The sequence below is a fragment of the Pyrus communis genome, chromosome 6 (assembly GCF_963583255.1).
Source record: "Pyrus communis chromosome 6, drPyrComm1.1, whole genome shotgun sequence".
Lineage (NCBI taxonomy): Eukaryota > Viridiplantae > Streptophyta > Magnoliopsida > Rosales > Rosaceae > Pyrus > Pyrus communis.
The window spans coordinates 7,303,742-7,326,894 of record NC_084808.1 but is presented as its reverse complement, the minus strand read 5'-3'; positions in this window follow the sequence as shown (position 1 = coordinate 7,326,894).

Genomic DNA, 23,153 nt, shown 5'->3' with positions numbered 1-23,153 from the left:
TTCCAATACGCCCTTTGGATAGGCATTAGATCTATCGGCCAACTGAATAATCACACCATCATTTTTCAATTCACCAAGGTTCATTGAAGCATAAATAGAGTATGGCATGACGTTAATTGAAGCTCCTAAGTCTAACATAGCATGTTCGAACTTAGTTTGACCAATAATACAAGGGATTGTAAAGCTACCTGGATCTTTGCACTTTGGTGGTAACTTTCTTTGTAAAACAACGGAAACGTTCTCACTTACCCTTACTACCTCTTTATGTGACGCCCTCTTCCTTGTAGTGCACAATTCCTTCAAGAACTTAGCGTATTTGGGCACTTGCTTTATGGCATCTAGGAGCGGGATATTGACTTGAACTTTCCTAAACGTCTCAAGAATGTCCTTCTCATGCTCCTCCTTCTTTGTTTGCAAAAATCTGTGAGGAAAAGGAACATTGGGTGGAACGGGGTTAGAATTAATCAAATTTGAACCCAACTTACCTTTGGTGGCCGAATGGTATGGCATGGATGAGTTTTGGTCCTTTTGGGCTTGTGGCAATGGAAGTTGTGTCCTTGCCGTGGGCTTCTCTTCAGCCTTTTCTTCATGTTGCAATGTTTCTTCTTCGTTAGGACTTGTTTTGGATGGTGTGGATGTAGTGCCAACTTCTTTTCCACTCCTCAAAGTAATTGCTTTGGCAGATTCGAACCCTCCCTTTGGATTGACAATGGTTGAACTTGGGAGCTTGCCTTTGTCTCGGAATTGTCCCACAAACTCCGCAATCTGCCCTATTTGCTTCTCTAAGTGGTCCACCCTTTTGTCTTGGTTTTGCAATGCTTTGTTTTGATTTTCTTGCCCCTGAGACAAACTAGTAAGCAACTTAAGAATAGTAGCATTATCTAAAGACGTACCTTGATGGTTTTGGGCGGATTGGGGTTGGGTTTGGTCTTGGCCGTGGGTTTTGGTGTAAAACCCCGGGGGTTGCTGCCTAAAGCCTCCTTGTTGGTAAGGTTGTTGAGGCTCCCTCCACTTGAAGTTTGGATGGTCTCTCCAACCTGGATTGTATGTATTGGAATATGGATCATTCCTTGGTTGATTTTGGCTTGGAAATCCAATGGCGTTTGCACTCTCCCACCCACCATTCTCAATCAATTGAGGGCACTTTTTCCGAAGGATGACCTTGAATAGAACATACGCCACATACAATTGGACTATGGATCTTCATTCCTTCGGCCATCTGAGACACAAGAGAAGTAAGATTAGCTAATTGAGTTTGAAGGTCGGATTGAGAACTTACCTCATTCACTTGTTGCCGTGGGGGGTCCCTTTGCCCAAGTCCTTCATATTGTTGTGCATTTAGAGCACGGTTTGCAATTAGGGTCTTGGCTGCCATAGGAGTTTTGTCCACCAATGCACCTCCCGCCGAAGCATCGAGCATTTGCCTTTCAATGGGAAGAAGGCCCTCATAGAAATATTGAAGGAGAAGCTCCTCCTTCATTTGATGTTGAGGACATGATGCAACAAGGGCTTTAAAACGCTCGTAGTATGCCGGAAAAGATTCTCCTTGACTTTGTTGGATTCCGCTAATTTTCTTCCTCAAGAGAATGACTCTTGAAGTAGGGAAGAACTTCTCCAAGAACGCTCTCTTCATGCTCTCCCAAGAAGTAACGGTCCCGGGTGCCAATTCATAAAGCCAATCCTTAGCCTTTTCCACAAGAGAGAATGGAAAAGCTTTCATCTTCATAATATTCCCATCAACGTTAATGGGTGTCATGCTTGAGCATACAACTTCAAACTCCTTCAAATGCTTGTTTGGATCTTCCATGGACAGCCCATGGTACTTGGGAATATGATGCAGCAAGCTTGACTTCAATTCGAACTCATCGGTCTTGCCAAGGGCCGCCCTTGGGTATTGGATGCACAAGGGTGCGGCATTGGCCAATCCCGAAGCGGAAAGCTCCTTGATTGTTCGGTTGTCCTCTGCCATGTCTTCTTCACCCACTCTTGCCGTGGGTTCCTCTTCTTCAAATTCAGAAACGGACTCGGAACTTTCACTTGATTCGCTAGGTTCTGGGTTTTTTCTCTTTCGTCTCAACTCTCGCTCGAAATCGTCGTCAAAGTCCAAGATATGTTCACGGATCGGATGAGAATTCCGAGTCATAAACTAGTACCTAAAACAAGAAACAAAATAACATAAGAATCTGATCTAATAAGAAAACGAAAATAACAATCCAAAGGATTAGCAAAGTTGCTAATCCCCGGCAACGGCGCCAAAATTTGATGCGAGAATTATACGCACACAAATTAAACCCTCTTTTTGTCAAATTGTAGTAAGTATGCAAGTAGGGATCGTTCTTAACCGGGGATTAGGAGGGATTGCAAAATCACTTGGAAACTGACTCAAAAACGTAAAATAAAGTTTAAAACACTAAACTAGACTCAAAGAATGCAAAACTAAACACTTAAAACACTAAAACAAACCAAAAGACTCAAACAGCACCCAAAACACTCAAAACTACCTTAAAAACACTTTCTGGGCAGTTTTGAGCACTTTGGTGAATTTGGATGAATTTGTGTAACAAATTGAATCAAAACACTTATAAACACAAAGTAAGACACTTTCTAACTAAATTGGAAACTAAAGTAAAGGGGGATTGAGGTTTTGACGAAAATTGAAATAACAAAACAAGTTAATAAACTAGGCAGATTGTAAAACGAATTCCTTGAAAACAAGATAATGGATGGATTAGTTAGAGGTCCATTCTCCACACATGACACATTTATATATGAATCGATTCTCCAATTGCTTTTCATTAACTATGATGCTCAACACCCCAAGTTAACCGTGATGCACTAATTAACTCTCAAATTTTCCTTATGTTATTGAATTGGATGATGCATGCGACAATTCAAATCATTCTCCAATGGTTCTCAACATGAATGCATAGAAGAGATACAATGAGAGATCATTATGCTCTATGAAAATTATAAGTGTTGACGAGGCAATTGTAACTATGAATGCATGATACTCTTGCCAAGAATTCAATTAACGCGGTTGTGACTAGCAACCTTCACTACTCATGTTTATAAACTTGTGACGATTAGGTGAAACTCATTTATAAACTAGCATCGAGTTTATGCATGAAGACTAAGTATGCATCCCTAATCAACATACAAAAACAAGTTTTTAATAAACATGATAATTGAATTGCAATCACAACTTAACAAATCACAATTGGAAGAAATCAATTCATATTTCAAACATGTTCATGGCTTCAAACTTTCCCCTAACTAATTAGGGGTTTAGCCACTCATGATTACAACAAACTTAGAGAGTAATAACAAAGTAAACATTGAAATCAAGGAAAGGAAGTACACCTAAAAATTCCAACAACTCAAACTTGAATTGTATGAACGTTTAGGCCTCTTCTCCTCCTCTTTGTTGCTGCGGCACAAGGGGTTTTGGTGAGTTTTGGGGGTTATGGATGATGTAGAATGATGTGTTTAGGGTAGGGATGGATGTAGGGGACGGAAAGGAGTGTTTTTGGGCAGAAAATATGAAGAATGGTGAAGTATGGCTGTGTTAGAGAGAGGGAATGAATTTCTGGCGTGAATGGTTGTGTATGAGAGATGGTGATCTGATCTAGGGGTTAATATGAGTATATATAGGCACTTAAAACCCTAGGGTACTCAGATATGGACTTGAATTAATTAATGGGAGAGCATGGGAGTGACAGCTAGGGTGAATGATTAAAGGGTGGGAGTGCATGTGGCTGCAATGGATTAAAGAATGGGAGTGCATGTGGCTGCAATGGATTAAAGGATGGGAGTGCATGTGGCTGCAATGGATTAAAGAATGGGAGTGCATGTGGCTGCAATGGATTAAAGAATGGGAGTGCATGTGGCTGCAATGGATTAAAGGATGGGAGTGCATGTGGCTGCAATGTAGCCTTCTAGAAATCAGGTTTTTAGGCCCCCTTTGCAGCTCCCTAACTGAATTCAAGCCTTTCAAATTCGCCCATCCTCATGCCTCCATGCTTGCACTATCCAATCTTGGCCCAAAAATGCTCTAGAAATTGCACTATCCATACTTTGACAATAAAACCTGAAATTGCATGAAAATAACTTTAAATACTATAATTAACATAGTTTAGCTAATTAAATGCAAGAAAACAAGCTAACTAAGTCGTCAACACTTATAATTTTCGTAGAGCGTAATGATTCTTGCTTGTATCTCTATTATGCAATCATGTAGGGGACTTGTGGGGAATGTTTTGAATTGTTGTATGCGCTAACCCATCCAATTCAATAACGTTAGGAAGATTTGAAGGTTAATTAGTGCATCACGGTTAACTTGGGGTGTTGAGAATTCATGGTTTATTGAAATGCAATTGGAAATCATTTTATTATGCAAGTGTAACATGTGTGGAAATGAACCCCTTGGCTAGCATCCATTCATTCCATTTCATCAATTTCATCTTTACTATCTGTTTTAATTTGAATCTGTGCATTTTATTTAATTTCGTCCAAAACTCAATCCCCCTTTACTTTATTGTCTAATTTAGTTAGAAAGTGTCTTAGTTTGTGTTTATAAGTGTTTTGATTCATTTTGTTACATAAATTCGTCCAAATTCACCAAAGTGCTCAAAACTGCCCAGAAAGTGATTTTAAGGCAGTTTTGAGTGTTTTGGGTGATGTTTGAGTCTTTTGGTTTGTTTTAGTGTTTTAAGCGTTTAGCTTCGCATTCCTTGAGTTTAGTTTAGTGTTTTAAACTTTATTTTACGTTTTTGAGTCAGTTTCCAAGTGATTTGCAATCCCTCCTAATCCCCGGTCCAGAACGATCCCTACTTATACTTATACTACAATTGTCAAAAAGAGGGTTTAATTTATGCGCGTATAATTCTCGCATCAAAATGCAAGCACAAACATATATTTCGAATCACCCCCTAGCTAAAGGGGGGTTTAGATTCTCATAACTTTGAAATCAAAGAAACACCTAAACATTCCAACAACTCAAACTTGAATTGTATGAACGTTTAGGCACTCTTCTCTTCCATTCCTCATACGTACAAAACAAAGAGTATTGAAATTAAACATTGAAATCAAAGAAACACCTAAACATTCCAACAACTCAAACTTGAATTGTATGAACGTTTAGGCACTCTTCTCTTCCTCGTTGTTGTAGCACAAGGTCTAAGGATAATTTGATGGTGTGAATGGTTTGGGGAGTGGTGAAAATGGAAGGATGGTGTTTGGATTGTAAGGGAGACTCACGGCACAAAGGGGGAAGTGTTTGTGGTATGTACAATGGATGAATTTCTGAAATGGAAGAGTGTTGTGTGACTGAAATATGTATGAATGAGAATGAATGCAATGGATGCTTATTTATAGGTGAAATGGGGGGAACATGACAGCTAGGTTATGATGATGAATGCATGTGCAAAGTTGGTTGAATGATTATGAGTGCATGTGGCTGAAATAGCATGTGGAATGGCTGGAAATGCAAGGAGAATGAATGTGCACGGTTTTGGGAGAGAATGGGAGTGCATGTGGCTGAAATGTTGGAGGAACAAGTGCATGTGGCTGCATTGTGGTGCAATGATGGAGGAACAATCTGAAAATGCAAGGTGAAATGAAGTGGAATGACAATGGCATGTGGAATGGCTGGAAAGTGTATGAAACTCACGGCAATGATGGTGATTTTCTGGTGGTGAATGGTAATGCAATGTGTTTGCATGTGAATTAAAGCTATGTGAATGATTAGGGTGAATGTGCATGTGCTTTGACAGCTAGGATGAATTATTTAAAGGGAGTGCATGTGGCTTGGCTGGAATGAATGGAATGCAATCTGAAATGGGAGATGGAATGGGATGCATGGCAATGATGGTGTTTGTATGAATGATGGCAGATTGTGTGGGTGAGTGATTAGGTTGGAAATGCATGTGAATGCAAGGTGTGAATGATTATGAGTGCATGTGGGTGAATTAAAGGATGGAATGCATGTGAATTAGGTTGGAAATCTGATGGGAACTCACGGCATTAAGTGGAGTGAAATGATTGAATGTTTAATGGTTGCATGTGGCTGAAATGAAGTGTGTATGCATGTGCACGGCACAAAGGGAAATGGTTTTGGTGAATGGCTGATTAGAATCTAGGGTGAATGGTGTGTACGGTTTTTGGGAGAGAAAATGTGTTGGATAATTTATGGAGATGCATGTGGATTAAAGGAATGCATGTGCAATGGATATAGGAAAGGTTTAAATGTCCTAGAACTAAAGTGCTCCAAAAGTGCTATCCATCCTTAGCCCAAAAGTGCTCCAAAAGTCTCCAAAATGTATCTTTTTGCTCCTTTAGCCCTTCGGGCCTACAAACACACGAAAATAGCTTAAAGTACTAAAATAACTAAAGAAACATAACGTAAATGCACGAGAACAAGCCATTTAAGTCGCATGAATATGCTCCTATCACAGAACGATCCCTACTTATACATATACTACAATTTGACAAAAAGAGGGTTTAATTTGTGCGCGTATAAATTAATGAATTGGATGGGTTAGCGCAACGCAATTCACAACATTCTCCAAAAGTCCTTTACGTGAAAAGCACAATAAAGATACAATCAAAGATCATTAAGCATCATGAAAACTATAAGTGTTGACGAAGCATTCGTTACTATGGAATACGCATGAAACTTATGCTAAGAATTCGTTTAACGCAATTGTTTATAAGCAACCTCCACTACTTGTGAATATAAGTTCGTAACTATTAGGTGAAAGTCACTTATATTCTAGCGTCATATTCATGCATGAAATTAAGTGTGCACTCTCAATAAACATACATAAATAAGTTATCAATCAAACGGTTAAACAAATTGAATCCACAACTTATGAAACGCAATTAGAAGTAATCAAATCAAAATGCAAGCATAAACATATATTTCGAATCCCCCCCTAGCCAAGGGGGGTTTAGTTCCTCATGGTACAAAACAAAGAGAATCAAAGAAACACCTAAACATTCCAACAACTCAAACTTGAATTGTATGAACGTTTAGGCCCTCTTCTCTTCCATGCCTCATTCGTACAAAACAAAGAGTATTGAAATTAAACATAGAAATCAAAGAAACACCTAAACATTCCAACAACTCAAACTTGAATTGTATGAACGTTTAGGCACTCTTCTCTTCCTCTTCGTTGTAGCACAAGGTCTAAGGATAGTTTGATGGTGTGAATGGTTTGGGGAGTGGTGGAGGAATGGAAGAGGAGTGGTGGAAATGGAAGGATGGTGTTTGGATTGTAAGGGAGGCTCACGGCACAAAGGGGGAAGGTTTGTGGTATGTACAATGGATGAATTTCTGAAATGGAAGTGTGGGATGAATTGAGGTATGTATGAATGAGAATGAATGCAATGGATGCTTATTTATAGGTGAAATGGGGGGAACATGACAGCTAGGTTATGATGATGAATGCATGTGCAAAGTTGGTTGAATGATTATGAGTGCATGTGGCTGAAATAGCATGTGGAATGGCTGGAAATGCAAGGAGAATGCATGTGCACGGTTTTGGGAGAGAATGGGAGTGCATGTGGCTGAAATGTTAGAGGAACAAGTGCATGTGGCTGCATTGTGGTGCAATGATGGAGGAACAATCTGAAAATGCAAGGTGAAATGAAGTGGAATGACAATGGCATGTGGAATGGCTGGAAAGTGTATGAAACTCACGGCAATGATGGTGATTTTCTGGTGGTGAATGGTAATGCAATGTGTTTGCATGTGAATTAAAGCTATGTGAATGATTAGGGTGAATGTGCATGTGCTTTGACAGCTAGGATGAATTAATTAAAGGGAGTGCATGTGGCTTGGCTGGAATGAATGGAATGCAATCTGAAATGGGAGATGGAATGGGATGTACGGCAATGATGGTGTTTGTGTGAATGATGGCAGATTGTGTGGGTGAGTGATTAGGTTGGAAATGCATGTGAATGCAAGGTGTGAATGATTATGAGTGCATGTGGGTGAATTAAAGGATGGAATGCATGTGAATTAGGTTGGAAATCTGATGGGAACTCACGGCATTAAGTGGAGTGAAATGATTGAATGTTTAATGGTTGCATGTGGCTGAAATGAAGTGTGTATGCATGTGCACGGCACAAAGGGAAATGGTTTTGGTGAATGGCTGATTAGAATCTAGGGTGAATGGTGTGTACGATTTTTGGGAGAGAAAGTGTGCTGGATGATTTATGGAGATGCATGTGGATTAAAGGAATGCATGTGCAATGGATATAGGAAAGGTTTAAATGTCCTAGAACTAAAGGGAACAAGGTTCCAACACTTTGGTCTTCAATTAGGTCTTCAATTTCGTCCAACACTTTGGCTCCAAGCATAAGCTATCCATCCTTAGCCCAAAAGTGCTCCAAAAGTCTCCAAAATGTATCTTTTTGCTCCTTTAGCCCTTTGGACCTACAAACACACGAAAATAACTTAAAGTACTAAAATAACTAAAGAAACATAACGTAAATGCACGAGAACAAGCCATTTAAGTCGCACGAATATGCTCCTATCAGGAAGTGCATGTGCTGAAATGATAAAGGGGGAAATTGATGCGAGATTTATACGCACACAAATTAAACCCTCTTTTTGACAATTGTAGTATAAGTATAAGTAGGGATCGTTCAAAACCGGGGATTAGGAGGGATTGCTAAACTCTTGAAAACTGACCTAAGAACTCCAAAACAAAGTTAAAAACACTAATTTGGACTCAAAGAATGAAAAACCAAAGTTAAAACACTAAAACAAAACAAAAACTCAAAACAGCAACTAGAAGACTCAAAACTGCCTAAAAACCACTTTCTGGGCAGTTTTGAGCACCTACACTAATTTGGACGAAATTGGTTGAAAACTTGACTCAAAACACTTAAAAACATGAACCAAAACAATTTCTAACTAAATTGAGACTTCAAAGTAAAGGGGGATTTGATTTGGACGAAATTAAAGTTGAGTAAACAGATTGCAAAGTAAAACTGATTTTGAAAAGTTTTTGGGGTTTTTAATGGATGATGGACTAGTTAGGGGTTCTTTCTCCACACATGACAAGTATGCAAATGACTCGATTTCCAATTATTCCTTCATAGAATTATGAATGACAATGCCCCAAATTAACCGTGACATCACTAGTTAATTCTCAAGTTTTCCTTGTGTTATTGAATTGGATGACATCATACGACAACCCAAAGCATTCTTCAAAAGTTCCTTACATGACATCATAATAAAGATACAATCAAAGATCATTACGTTCAATGAAAACTATAAGCATTGACAAAGCACTTGTGACTATGACATCATGACACTTATGCTAGGAATTGAACTTAACGCGATTGTGACTAGCAACCTTCACTACTTGTGAATATAAGTGTGTGACAATTATGTGAAACAAACTTATATTCTAGCATCATATTCATGCAAGCCAATTAAGTGTCGACCCCTAATTAACAAACACAAATACGTTATTACTCGCACAGTTAAGCCAATTGCATTCACGATTCAAGAACTCATAACTGGAATTTATCAAATCAACTTGCACACATAGTTATGGCTTCGAAATCACCCCTAACCAATAGGGGTTTAGCCATTCATGTTCATAGCAAAATGAAAGGAAAATAAATTAAACATTGAAATCATAAAACGAATTACACCTAGAATGCACCAACGACGAAGCTTGAGCATCCAAGAGTCTTTCCTTCTTTCTCCTTGCTACGGCACAAAGGTGGATGGGATGGTTGGGATGTGTTTTAGGATTAGGGATTATGGAATTGGATGGAGGATAGGCACGGCAAGGTGTAGTGTTTGGCTGGAATTGTGTTTTTAGGATTTTAGGATGTGTAGAGTGGTGTGGCTAGATGAATGGACGAAAATTGGGTGAATGAGTGATCCCCTTAGTGCCTTGCTGCAAAGCCTTATTTATAGGGCTAGGAAAGGTTTTGAACTTAGTTGAAACCAAAAGGTTTTTTTGTACCAGAAATTCTATACATGAAACACTTAAAGGATATATGTGTGTAGCTTGGACAAGGTAGGACGGCTAGTGACAAGCTAGGACGGCTAGTGACAAGCTAGGAAGGCTAGGAGACAAGGTAGGACGGCTAGGAGACAAGGTAGGACGGCTAGTGACAAGCTAGGACGGCTAGTGACAAGCTAGGACGGCTAGGAGACAAGGTAGGACGGCTAGTGACAAGGTAGGACGGCTAGGAGACAAGCTAGGACGGCTAGGAGACAAGGTAGGACGGCTAGTGACAAGCTAGGACGGCTAGTGACAAGGTAGGACGGCTAGGAGACAAGGTAGGTCGGCTAGGAGACAAGGTAGGACGGCTAGTGACAAGCTAGGACGGCTAGTGACAAGCTAGGACGGCTAGGAGACAAGGTAGGACGGCTAGGAGACAAGGTAGGACGGCTAGGACAAGGTAGGAATTAGGCACCATGTGTGAATAGATAAAGCCTTCTAGAAATAAGGTTTTTAGGCCCCCTTGCAGCTCCCTAACTGAATTCAAGCCTTCAAATTCGTCCATCCTCATGCCTCCATGCTTGCACTATCCAATCTTGGCCCAAAAATGCTCTAGAATGCTCCAAATTGCTTCTTTTTGCTTCCTTAGCCATGTGAACCTAGAAACACACGAAAATGGCATAAAGGACTAAAATAACTAAAGAAACACAACGTAAATGCATGAGAACAAGCCAATTAAGTCGCATAAATATGCTCCTATCAGAAATGCATGTGGCTGCAATGGTAAAGTGAATGCATGTGGAATGGGATGGGAATGCAAAAAGGGGGAAGCTGGAAATGCATGTGTGATGCACGGCTTTTGGGCAGATTGGGTGTTGTTTATGAATGTGTTTGCATGTGGCTGAAAATGCATGTGTTGAATGATTAAAGGGTGTGGAAGATGGCTAAAATGATGAAAGAATAAAGGGTGCATGTGGGTTAATTAATGAAGGAAATGCATGTGCAATGACAATGTGTTAGAATGGATGTGTGTTATGCATGGCATGATTGGGATTAGGAAAGGTTTAAATGTCCTAAAACTAAAGGGAACAAGGTTCCAACACTTTGGTCTTTAATTAGGTCTTCAATTTCGTCCAACACTTTGGCTCCAAGCATAAGCTATCCATCCTTAGCCCAAAAGTGCTCCAAAAGTCTCCAAAATGCATCTTTTTGCTCCTTTAGCCCTTTGGACCTACAAACACACGAAAATAGCTTAAAGGACTAAAATAACTAAAGAAACATAACGTAAATGCACGAGAACAAGCCATTTAAGTCGCATGAATATGCTCCTATCAACATGCTCCACAACAATCTGCCCCAAATGCTTCAGGTACGTCCCTAGACAATGATACACTTCTTAAGTTACTAACTAATTTGTCTCAGGGGCAAGAGAATCAAGCCAAGGCAATGCAAAATCAAGAAAAAAGGGTGGATCAATTGGAGAAACAAATTGGGCAGATTGCGGAGTTTGTAGGCCAATTCCGAGACCAAGGCAAGCTCCCAAGCTCAACCATTCCAAACCCAAAGGGAGGGTTCGAAACGGCCAATGCAATCATCTTGAGAAGTGGAAAAGAAGTTGCGGCAGGTCCTACACCATCACCATCAGGTCCTAACGAGGATGAAAAATTGAGAATTGAAGAGGAGGAAGCAAGCCACCCCACGGCAAAGGTGGAAACACCTTTGCCGCAAGCTTTTATTGATCCAAAAATGTCCAATTTGGCTGATGCGAGATTTACACGCGCACAAATTAAACCCTCTTTTCGTCAAATTGTAGTATATGTATAAGTAGGGATCGTTCTGGACCGGGGATTAGGAGGGATTGTTAATCACTTGGATTTGACTCAAAAACGTAAAAACAACATATAAAATACTATACTAGACTCAAATATTGCAAAACTAAACTTTAAAACACTAAAACAAACCAAAAGACTCAAACATCACCCAGAACACTCAAAACTGCCTTAAAATCACTTTCTGGGCAGTTTTGAGCACTTTGGTGAATTTGGACGAAATTGGGAAATAAAATGAATCAAAACACTCATAAACACAAACTAAATGTATTTCTAACTAATCTAACACTTTAAAATAAATGGGGGATTGGTTTTGGATGAAATTAAACTAAAATAGAAACTTGGAAACAAAACAGATTGTACAAACGAAATTGATGAAATAGAATGAAGAAATGCTAGTTAGAGGGTTCCTTATCCACACATGAACATAAGCATATAATTTGACTCCCAGTTATGACTTCAACAAACGATGAATGACAATGCTCCAAGTTAATTAGGTACGCTTAAATTAACCTTCAGATTTCCCTAGATTCATTGGATTGAATGGGATACGCATTACAACCAAATTATTCCTAATCAAAAGTCCCTAACATGGAATACGCATGATAGAGACATTCAACAAAGATCATTAAGTTCAACGGAAATCATAAACATCGACTAGGCATTCATAACTATGGAATACGCATGTTAATCCCGCCTAGGGTTTACTAAACATAATCGTGACTAGCGATCTTTACTACTCATGAATATAAGTTCATAACGATTAGGTGAAATTCCCTTATATCCTAGCATCAAGTTTAGGCATGCAAATTAAGTGTCGACCCTCAACCCACATACATAAACAAGTTCTTAATCAAAACAGAAAAGTAAACCACATCTAAAGTTCATGAATTCATAACTGGAGTAAATCAAATCATAACCAACATATGTACATGGCTTCAAATTCGCCTCTAACTAAAAAGAAATTAGTTCTACATGTTTAACATAATTGAACAACAAGTTAAATTAAACATGAAAACATAAACAAGTTAATAAACTAGACAGAATGTAAATATGAAATTGAAATAGAATGAATGGTGATAGGAGCATATTCATGCGACTTAAATGGCTTGTTCTCGTGCATTTACGTTATGTTTCTTTAGTTATTTTAGTACTTTAAGCTATTTTCGTGTGTTTGTAGGTCCAAAGGGCTAAAGGAGCAAAAAGAGGCATTTTTGAGACTTTTGGAGCACTTTTGGGCTAAGGATGGATAGCTTATGCTTGGAGCCAAAGTGTTGGACGAAATTGAAGACCAAAGTGTTGGAACCTTGTTCTCTTTAGTTCTAGGACATTTAAACCTTTCCTATATCCATTGCACATGCATTCCTTTAATCCACATTCACTCACCACAAACATTCCACATGCATTCATCAACATATCTAGTTGTCACTCACATGCATTTCCTTCATCATTTCCAACCCACATGTCCCTTTAATCATTCAAACATACACCCATTCACCACCAGAAATCATCCTTGCCGTGAGTTCCCATCAGATTTCCATCATATTCACATGCATTCCATCCTTTAAAACATTGCACATGCATCCATAATCATTCATTCCAGCCAAGCCACATGCACTCCCTTTAATTAATTCATCCTAGCTGTCAAAGCACATGCACATTCACCCTAATCATTCACATACACAACCTGCACATTCTCCTTGCATTTCAGCCATTTCACATGCATTCATCATCATCACTCTAGCTTTAATTCACATGCACATTCAACACTCCCATTTTCTCCCAAAACCGTGCACATGCAATCTCCATGCATTCACATGCACTTGTTCCTCCAACATTTCAGCCACATGCACTCCCATTCTCTCCCAAAATCGTGCACATGCATTCTCCTTGCATTTCCAGCCATTCCACATGCTATTTCAGCCACATGCACTCATAATCATTCAACCAACTTTGCACATGCATTCATCATCATAACCTAGCTGTCATGTTCCCCCATTTCACCTATAAATAAGCATCCATTGCATTCATTCTCATTCATACATATTTCAGTCACAACACTCTTCCATTTCAGAAATTCATCCATTGTACATACCACAAACACTTCCCCCTTTTGTGCCGTGAGTCTCCCTTTCAAGTTTGAGTTGTTGGAATGTTTAGGTGTTTCTTTGATTTCAAAGTTATGAGGAACTAAACCCCCCTTGGTTAGGGGGGGATTCAAAATATATGTTTATGCTTGCATTTTGATTTGATTACTTCTAATTGCGTTTCATAAGTTGTGGATTCAATTTGTTTAACCGTTTGATTGATAACTTATTTATGTATGTTTATTGAGAGTGCACGCTTAATTTTCATGCATGAATATGACGCTAGAATATAAGTGAGTTTCACCTAATAGTTACGAACTTATATTCACAAGTAGTGGAGGTTGCTTATAAACAATCGCGTTAAACGAATTCTTGGCATAAGTTTCATGCAATCCATAGTAACGAATGCCTCGTCAACACTTATAATTTTCATAGAGCGTAATGATTCTTGCTTGTATCTCTTCTATGCATTCATGTTGAGGACTTGTGGGGAATGTTTTGAATCGTGTATGCGCTAACCCATCCAATTCAATAACGTTAGGAAGATTTGAAGGTTAATTAGTGCATCACGGTTAACTTGGGGTGTTGAGCATTCATGGTTTATTGAAATGCAATTGGAAATCATTTTATTATGCAAGTGTAACATGTATGGAGATGAACCCCTTAGCTAGGTTCCCATCCATTCAATTCCATTAAATTCATTTTTACTATCTGTTTTTACTTACAATCTGTTCATTTAGTTTAATTTTGTCCAAAACTCAATCCCCCTTTACTTTATTGTCTAATTTAGTTAGAAAGTGTCTTAGTTTGTGTTTATAAGAGTTTTGATTCAATTTGTTACACAAATTCGTCCAAATTCACCAAAGTGCTCAAAACTGCCCAGAAAGTGATTTTAAGGCAGTTTTGAGTGTTTTGGGTGATGTTTGAGTCTTTGATAGGAGCATATTTATGCTATTTAGTTGTGTTGTTTCCTTACACTTAGTGAGTTAATTACTATGTATTTCAGTCTTTTAAAGTATTTTCGTGTGTTTTTAGGTCCTAATGGCAAAAGGAGCAAGAAAGTGCATTTTGAGGCTATTTGGAGCATTTTTAGGCATGGAGTAGATAGCTTAATCATGGAGCAAAGAGGATGGACGAAATTGAAGACTAGAAGAGCTAGGAAAGGCTACAAATCTGGTGGAAGAAGTTCTATTCCAATGAAGATAAGGAAGAAGCAAGAAACAAGGGATCTTATCCAAACCTTATCTTATCCAACCTTATCCATACCTTATCCTATCCTATCTCTAACATTATCCTATCCTATCCTATCCAAATCAGATTGGAACCTAAACCTAGCTACTTAGGGAGAATCAATTACACATTTAAGCACATAATTCAGTTTCTAGAAGCCTTATCCACTAAATTGCCGCAAGAACTCCATTCCTTGTAGGTTTAGGAATTGCAATCCTTTTCCTACACAAATATCATGTATCCTTGGCCCTTTAGGTTTAGGAATCTGCCCTAAACCTTCCCTTCTAGAAACCTTATCTCAGCCCTATACATGTGCCGCACCAAAAACCTTCTAGAATCCCTAAATCCTAGCCGAATTCCCTATTTCCAATCCCCTTTGGTTTCTGCCTTAAGATACCCCTTTTTCAATAGGATTAGGCAATCCTTTTCCTACACTAAGTGTGCCAAACTAGCCTATATAAACAGCCTTGCCGTGCCATTTAATCACCACAACCCTTCACACAACATTCATACACTCCTCCAGAAATCAATCCTTTGCCGTGACCTTGCATTCACCCATCCATCATTCCCCTACTTCCATACATCCATCCCAACCTCCATACACCACCATAACCCCTTGCCGCACCACCATACATACCTAAACCCATCCAAAACCCAGAAAATCATCCACAAACTCACCATAGACCCTTGTGCCGTGATCTAGCAAGGAGGAGGAGAAGGAAGACCAAGCCTTGGGCGTTTGTACATTCAAGTGGAGTGTTGGACGTGTCTAGGTGTAATCTATCTTTTATTTTCAATGTTTAAATCTATATTGCTTTGTTTTGTCATGAACATGAGAGGCTAAACTCGTTTTAGCCTAGGGATGCTTTAAAACCATGATTACGTTTATAATATGAGTTGATAAATTCCAGTTGTGATTTCATAAATTGTGAATGCAATTTACTTAACCGTTTGATGGATAACTTATTCTTGTATGTTTATTAGGGAGGCCTACTTAATTTGCATGCTTGAATTTGGGGCTAGAATATAAGAGTGTTTCACATAATCGTTACAAACTTACATTCACAAGTAGTTAAGGTTGTTTTCACAATCATGTTAAGTAAATTCCTAGCATGCGTATCATGATGTCATAGTTACAAGTGCTTTGTCAATACTTATGATTTCCATTGAACGTAATGATCTTTGACCGTATCTCTATTATGATGTCATGTAGGGGACGTTTTGAAGAATGCTTTGGGTTGTCGTATGATGTCATCCAATCCACTAACTTAAGGGAAATCTGAGGGTTAATTAGTGATGTCACGGTTAATCTGGGGTGTTGAGGTTCATGGTTTATCGGAAAAGCAACTGGAAATCAATTTTTGTTAGAAAGTATCATGTGTGGAGAAGTATCCCTTGGCTATCCCATCATCCATTAGTTTTTCTAAAATTCGTCCAAAATCTGTTTTAAAGTTTTAAGTTACTTGTTTTCTTTTAAATTCGTCCAAAATCAAAACCCCCTTTCTTATTTGTTCCAAATCTGTCCAAAAGAGTCTTTTTGAGTCTTTAGAGTCAAAACCAAGTGTATTTTCGTCCAAATTAAGTCCTAGAGTCTAAATTGAGTCTTTTGGTTGTTTTAAAGTTGTTTTGAGTCATACAAGTTAGTAAGAGTATTTTGAGTTTATTTAAAGTGTTTTAAAGCCTATTTTAACTTCTTTGAGTCAATTTTCATTAGGTTAGCAATCCCTCCTAATCCCCGGCCTAGAACGATCCCTACTTATATCTATACTACAATTGTCAAAAAGAGGGTTTAATTTGTGTGCTTATATAATTCGCATCAAATTTTTGGCGCCGTTGCCGGGGATTAGCAATTTTGCTAATCCCCCGTTGTTTCTTTTTGTTTCTTTTTATTTTCGTTTTGTTTTAGCTACTGACCTAATTTCTTTTCTTGTTTATAGGTACTAGTTTATGACTCGTAGTTCTCAAACCATTAGTGCAAACATCTTGGATTTCGACGACGATTTTGAGCGCACTTTGAGGAAGAAGAAGAAGAACCCAGAATCTAGTACGTCTCCCAACCTTGAGGAGGAGGAAGAGCCAACGCCAAGGGAGGAAGAAGAACCCACGGCACAAGAGGAAGAAACCATGGCAGTGGACAACCGTACAATCAACGAGCTTTCGGCTTCGGGAATGGCCAATGCCGCACCCTTGTGCATCCAATACCCAAGGGCGGCTCAAGACAAGACCGACGAATTTGAATTGAAGTCAAGCTTGTTGCACCACATTCCAAAATTCCATGGATTATCCATGGAAGATCCCAACAAGCATTTGAAGGAGTTCGAGGTAGTGTGTTCAAGCATGACTCCAGTTAACGTTGATGGTAGTATTTTGATGATGAAGGCTTTCCCGTTCTCACTATTGGAGAAGGCCAAAGATTGGTTATATGAGTTAGCACCCGGAACGGTCACTTCTTGGGAGAGCATGAAAAGGGCGTTTCTTGAAAAGTTCTTTCCTACTTCAAGAGTCATTCTCTTGAGAAAGAAGATTAGCGGAATTCAACAAAGTCAAGGGGAGTCTTTTCCAACATACTACGAGCGTTTTAAAACCCTTGTTGCATCATGTCCTCAACATCAAATGAAGGAGGAGCTTATACTTCAATACTTCTATGAAGGTCTTCTTCCCATTGAAAGGCAAATGCTTGATGCTTCGGCGGGAGGAGCGTTGGTGGATAAAACCCCTATGGCAGCCAAGAACCTTATTGCAAACCGGGCTCTCAATGCACAACAATACGAAGGAATTGGGCAAAGGGACCCCCCACGGCAACAAGTGAATGAGGTAAGTTCTCAATCCGACATTCAAACTCAATTAGCTAATCTTACTTCTCTTGTGTCTCAGATGGCCGAAGGAATGAAGATCCAAAGTCCAATTGTATGCGGCGTATGTTCTATTCAAGGTCATCCTTCGGACAAGTGCCCTCAATTGATTGCGAATGGAGGATGGGAGAGTGCAAATGCCATTGGCTTTCCAAGCCAAAATCAGCCAAGGAATGATCCATATTCCAATACATACAATCCGGGTTGGAGAGACCATCCAAATTTCAAGTGGAGGGAGCCTCAACAACCTTACCAACAAGGAGGCTTTAGGCAGCAACCCCCGGGGTTTTACACCAAAACCCACGGCCAAGACCAAAACCAACCCCAATCCGCCCAAAACCATCAAGGTACATCTTTAGATAATGCTACAATTCTTAAGTTACTTACTGGTTTGTCTCAGGGGCAAGAAAATCAAAACAAGGCAATGCAAAGCCAAGACAAAAGGGTGGACCATTTAGAAAAGCAAATAGGGCAGATTGCGGAGTTTGTGGGACAATTCCGAGACCAAGGCAAGCTTCCAAGTTCAACCATTGTCAATCCAAAGGGAGGGTTCGAATCTGCCAAAGCAATTACTTTGAGGAGTGGAAAAGAAGTTGGCACTACATCCACACCACCCAAAACAAGTCCTAATGAAGAAGAGATGTTGCAACATGAAGAGGAGGCTGCAAATAAGCCCACGGCAAGGACACAACATCCATTGCCGCAAGCATCTAAGGACACTACTTCATCCAATACATCCCATTCGGCCACCAAAGGTAAGTTAGGTTCAAATTTGATTAATTCTAACCCCGTTCCACCCAATGTTCCTTTTCCTCACAGATTTTTGCAAACAAAGAAGGAGGAGCATGAGAAGGACATTCTTGAGACATTTAGGAAAGTTCAAGCCAATATCCCACTCCTAGATACCATAAAGCAAGTGCCCAAATACGCTAAGTTCTTGAAGGAATTGTGCACTACAAGGAAGAGGCCGTCACATAAAGAGGTAGTAAGGGTAAGTGAGAATGTTTCCGCTGTTTTACAAAGAAAATTACCACCAAAGTGCAAAGATCCAGGTAGCTTTACAATCCCTTGTATTATTGGTCAAACTAAGTTCGAACATGCTATGTTAGACTTAGGAGCTTCAATTAACGTCATGCCATACTCTATTTATGCTTCAATGAACCTTGGTGAATTGAAAAATGATGGTGTGATTATTCAATTAGCCGATAGATCTAATGCCTATCCAAAGGGAGTTTTGGAAGATGTTTTGGTGCAGGTGAACAATTTGATATTCCCGGTGGATTTCTATGTCCTTGAAATGGAGGAAACCACCCATGCTCCATCCTTGCCGATTCTTCATGGGAGGCCATTCATGAAAACGGCACGAACTAAGATAGACGTGTTTAAAGGCAATTTAACAATGGAATTCGATGGGGAAGTGATTGATTTTAATATTTCTGAAACTATGAGATTTCCTAATGATGATCACTCATGTTTCTCTATTGATATTCTTGATTCTTTGGCGCAGGCACACCATGATCAATTGCATGGCGATGCACTTGAAACGGTCCTTACAAATGGCATAGAATTGAAGGATCACATGGCTGCCACCATAGCAACCCACGGCACACAAGTGAACACCCATGCCGTGGCCTTAGATGAAGATATAATTGAGACCGTGGCATCCCTAGAGTCATTGCCACGACTCCAAGGTAAGTCCCCTAGTCCAATTTCAATTCCAATTTCGACTAATAAGTTGCTTCCTTCTATAGAACAACCACCTACACTTGAGCTCAAACCATTGCCAAATCACTTGAAGTATGTGTTTTTGGGCGAGCAAGACACATTGCCCGTCATTATAGCTTCATCACTCACGGCACAAGAGGAGGAGAAGTTGGTGAGGGTTCTAAAAGAGCACAAGACGGCCATTGGGTGGACTTTGGCCGATATCAAGGGTATTAGTCCTACCACGTGCATGCATCGAATTCTCATGGAAGAAGGCGCCAAACCATCAAGAGAAGCCCAACGTCGACTCAACCCACCAATGATGGAAGTAGTGAAGAAGGAAATCATCAAATTGCTTGATTGTGGCGTCATCTATCCCATCTCGGATAGTTGTTGGGTTTCACCGGTCCAAGTGGTTCCCAAGAAGTCCGGAGTCACGGTGGTGAAGAATGAAGAAGATGAACTTGTGCCTACACGTATTCAAACCGGTTGGAGGGTGTGCATTGACTATAGGAAGCTAAATGCCGCAACAAGGAAAGATCACTTCCCTTTGCCATTCATTGATCAAATGCTTGAAAGGTTAGCCGGTCATTCTTTTTATTGCTTTCTTGATGGTTATTCGGGATATAATCAAATTGTCATAGCGCCGGATGATCAAGAAAAGACCACCTTTACTTGTCCATTTGGTACTTTTGCATATCGTCGTATGCCATTTGGCTTATGCAATGCACCGGCCACTTTCCAACGATGCATGGTAAGTATATTCTCCGATTATGTTGAAAAGATAATTGAAGTATTTATGGACGATTTTAGTGTTTTTGGGGACTCATTTGATGATTGCTTGCATAACCTTACTTTAATCTTGCAAAGATGCATGGAAACTAACCTTGTTTTGAATTGGGAAAAATGTCATTTTATGGTTAAACAAGGCATAGTTTTGGGCCATATCATCTCTGAAAAAGGAATTGAAGTTGATAAGTCTAAAATAGATCTTGTACGCTACTTACCCTCTCCTACTTCGGTTAGAGAGGTTCGTTCTTTTCTTGGCCATGCAGGATTCTATAGGCGATTTATCAAGGATTTCTCCAAGATTGCACAACCCCTATGCCGTCTCCTACAAAAAGAAGTGGCGTTTGAGTTCAACGAGGAGTGTGAGAAGGCATTCAAGCTTCTCAAGGACAAGCTTACCACGGCACCTATCATCCTTCCACCTGATTGGACGTTGCCTTTTGAGCTCATGTGTGATGCATCCGATTATGCAATAGGAGCTGTTTTGGGTCAAAGGAAGAACAAGCATTCCCACGCCATCTACTATGCTTCTAGGACCTTGAACGATGCTCAATTAAACTATTCTACCACTGAAAAAGAACTTCTTGTCGTTGTATTTGCTTTAGATAAGTTTCGTTAATATTTACTTGGCACTAAAGTGATTGTATTTTCTGACCATGCAGCTCTTAGGTACTTATTCACTAAAAAGGAGGCTAAACCACGGCTCATTAGATGGATGCTTCTTCTCCAAGAGTTTGATATTGAAATTCGAGACAAGAAAGGGAGTGAGAACGTAGTTGCTGACCATTTAAGTCGTTTGGTGTGCAATGAGGACTCCTTACCCATCCAAGAGACTTTCCCCAATGAACAATTGTTGTCCATTAAGGTATGTGAACCTTGGTATGCCGATTTGGTCAATTTTTTGGTGTCAAAACGTGTTCCAAGTACCCTAGCAAGGCACCAACGTGATAAGTTAAAGAAAGAGGCACGGTTTTATGTATGGGATGACCCATATTTGTGGAAGTTTTGTGCAGATCAGATTGTCCGTCGTTGTGTGCATGATTGTGAGTTTAATTCGATTCTAACATTTTGTCATACTTATGCTTGTGGTGGACACTTTGGCACACAACGCACTGCCCTTAAAGTGTTAGAATGTGGTTTTTATTGGCCAACAATCTTTAAAGATGCTAGAACATTTTGTTTAACTTGTGATCGTTGCCAACGAATGGGAAATATAGGTGCAAGGGACCAAATGCCGCAAACACCTATCTTTAACGTTGAAATTTTTGATGTTTGGGGCATTGATTTCATGGGTCCTTTCCCATCTTCGTTTGGCTTTACTTATATTTTGCTTGCGGTGGATTATGTCTCAAAATGGGTGGAAGCCAAAGCCACCCGTACTAATGATTCTAGAGTTGTTGCATATTTTATAAAGACTAACATTTTTGCTAGATTTGGGATGCCTCGAGTGCTTATTAGTGATGGAGGCTCTCACTTTTGTAATCGTACCATTGAAGCACTACTCAAGAAGTATCAAGTCACACATAAGGTCTCAACACCTTACCATCCCCAAACCAATGGCCAAGCCGAGGTGTCCAATAGAGAAATCAAGCAAATCTTGGAGAAGACCGTTGGACCAACAAGAAAAGATTGGAGTGTGCGTTTGGAGGATGCATTATGGGCCTATAGGACGGCATACAAGACACCAATAGGCATGTCCCCTTTTCGGCTAGTTTATGGCAAGCCATGTCATCTCCTCGTGGAGTTGGAGCACAAGGCTCATTGGGCGATCAAGACATTCAATATGGACATAGATGCGGCTGGAATGCATAGGAAGTTGCAATTGAATGAACTTGAGGAACTTAGGCGTGAAGCATATGAGAATGCGTGCATTTACAAGGAAAAGACCAAAGCTTTTCATGACAAGATGATCAGAAGCAAAACATTCTCCATAGGGCAAAAAGTTTTACTTTTTAATTCCCGCCTTCGTTTATTCCCTGGTAAGTTACGTTCTAAGTGGATTGGACCTTTTGTTGTTACTAATGTTTTTTCACATGGCGCAGTTCAAATCCAAAGCTTGAGGAATGGCCAAGAATTCAAGGTGAACGGGCATCGTTTGAAGCCCTATTATGCAAATGTTGAAGGGCAAGTTGTGGAGGATATCACACTCCATGCCGTGGGGTCCAAGTGAGAATATGAAGATGGCTCGTCCGGCTGCACGACGTTAAAGAAAGCGCTTCTTGGGAGGCAACCCATGCATTCAACGAGAGAGGATGTGGGCAATTCACCAATTCGAGCTACAAAATCAGATTTGCGTTCCTCAATCTCTATCTCTTTATTATTTTTATTTTGTCATGTTCATTTGTTTATATTGTTTGTGTGAATGTGAGTCTTTGTGTGAAACATTGAGGACAATGTTTGATTTAAGTGTGGGGGGGTAAACAAAGTGTTTTTCATGCAAATTCGTGGAATTTTATCACCCATCATTTCTAAAGTTGTTTCACACTGTTTTTAAGTGCTTTTAGAGTGTTTTGAAGTGTTTTTATGTCTTTTGATAAGAAAATCCGAAAATTTACAAAAAAATTACAAAATAGTTTTGAAAAACCCAAAAAGAGTTGTTTTTTAAGTTGTTTTTGTGTGTTTGTTTGTGTCTTAGGTCACTTTCCAACACAATGATGAGGATTTGGTTTTTAATTGCATGACTATTAAAGA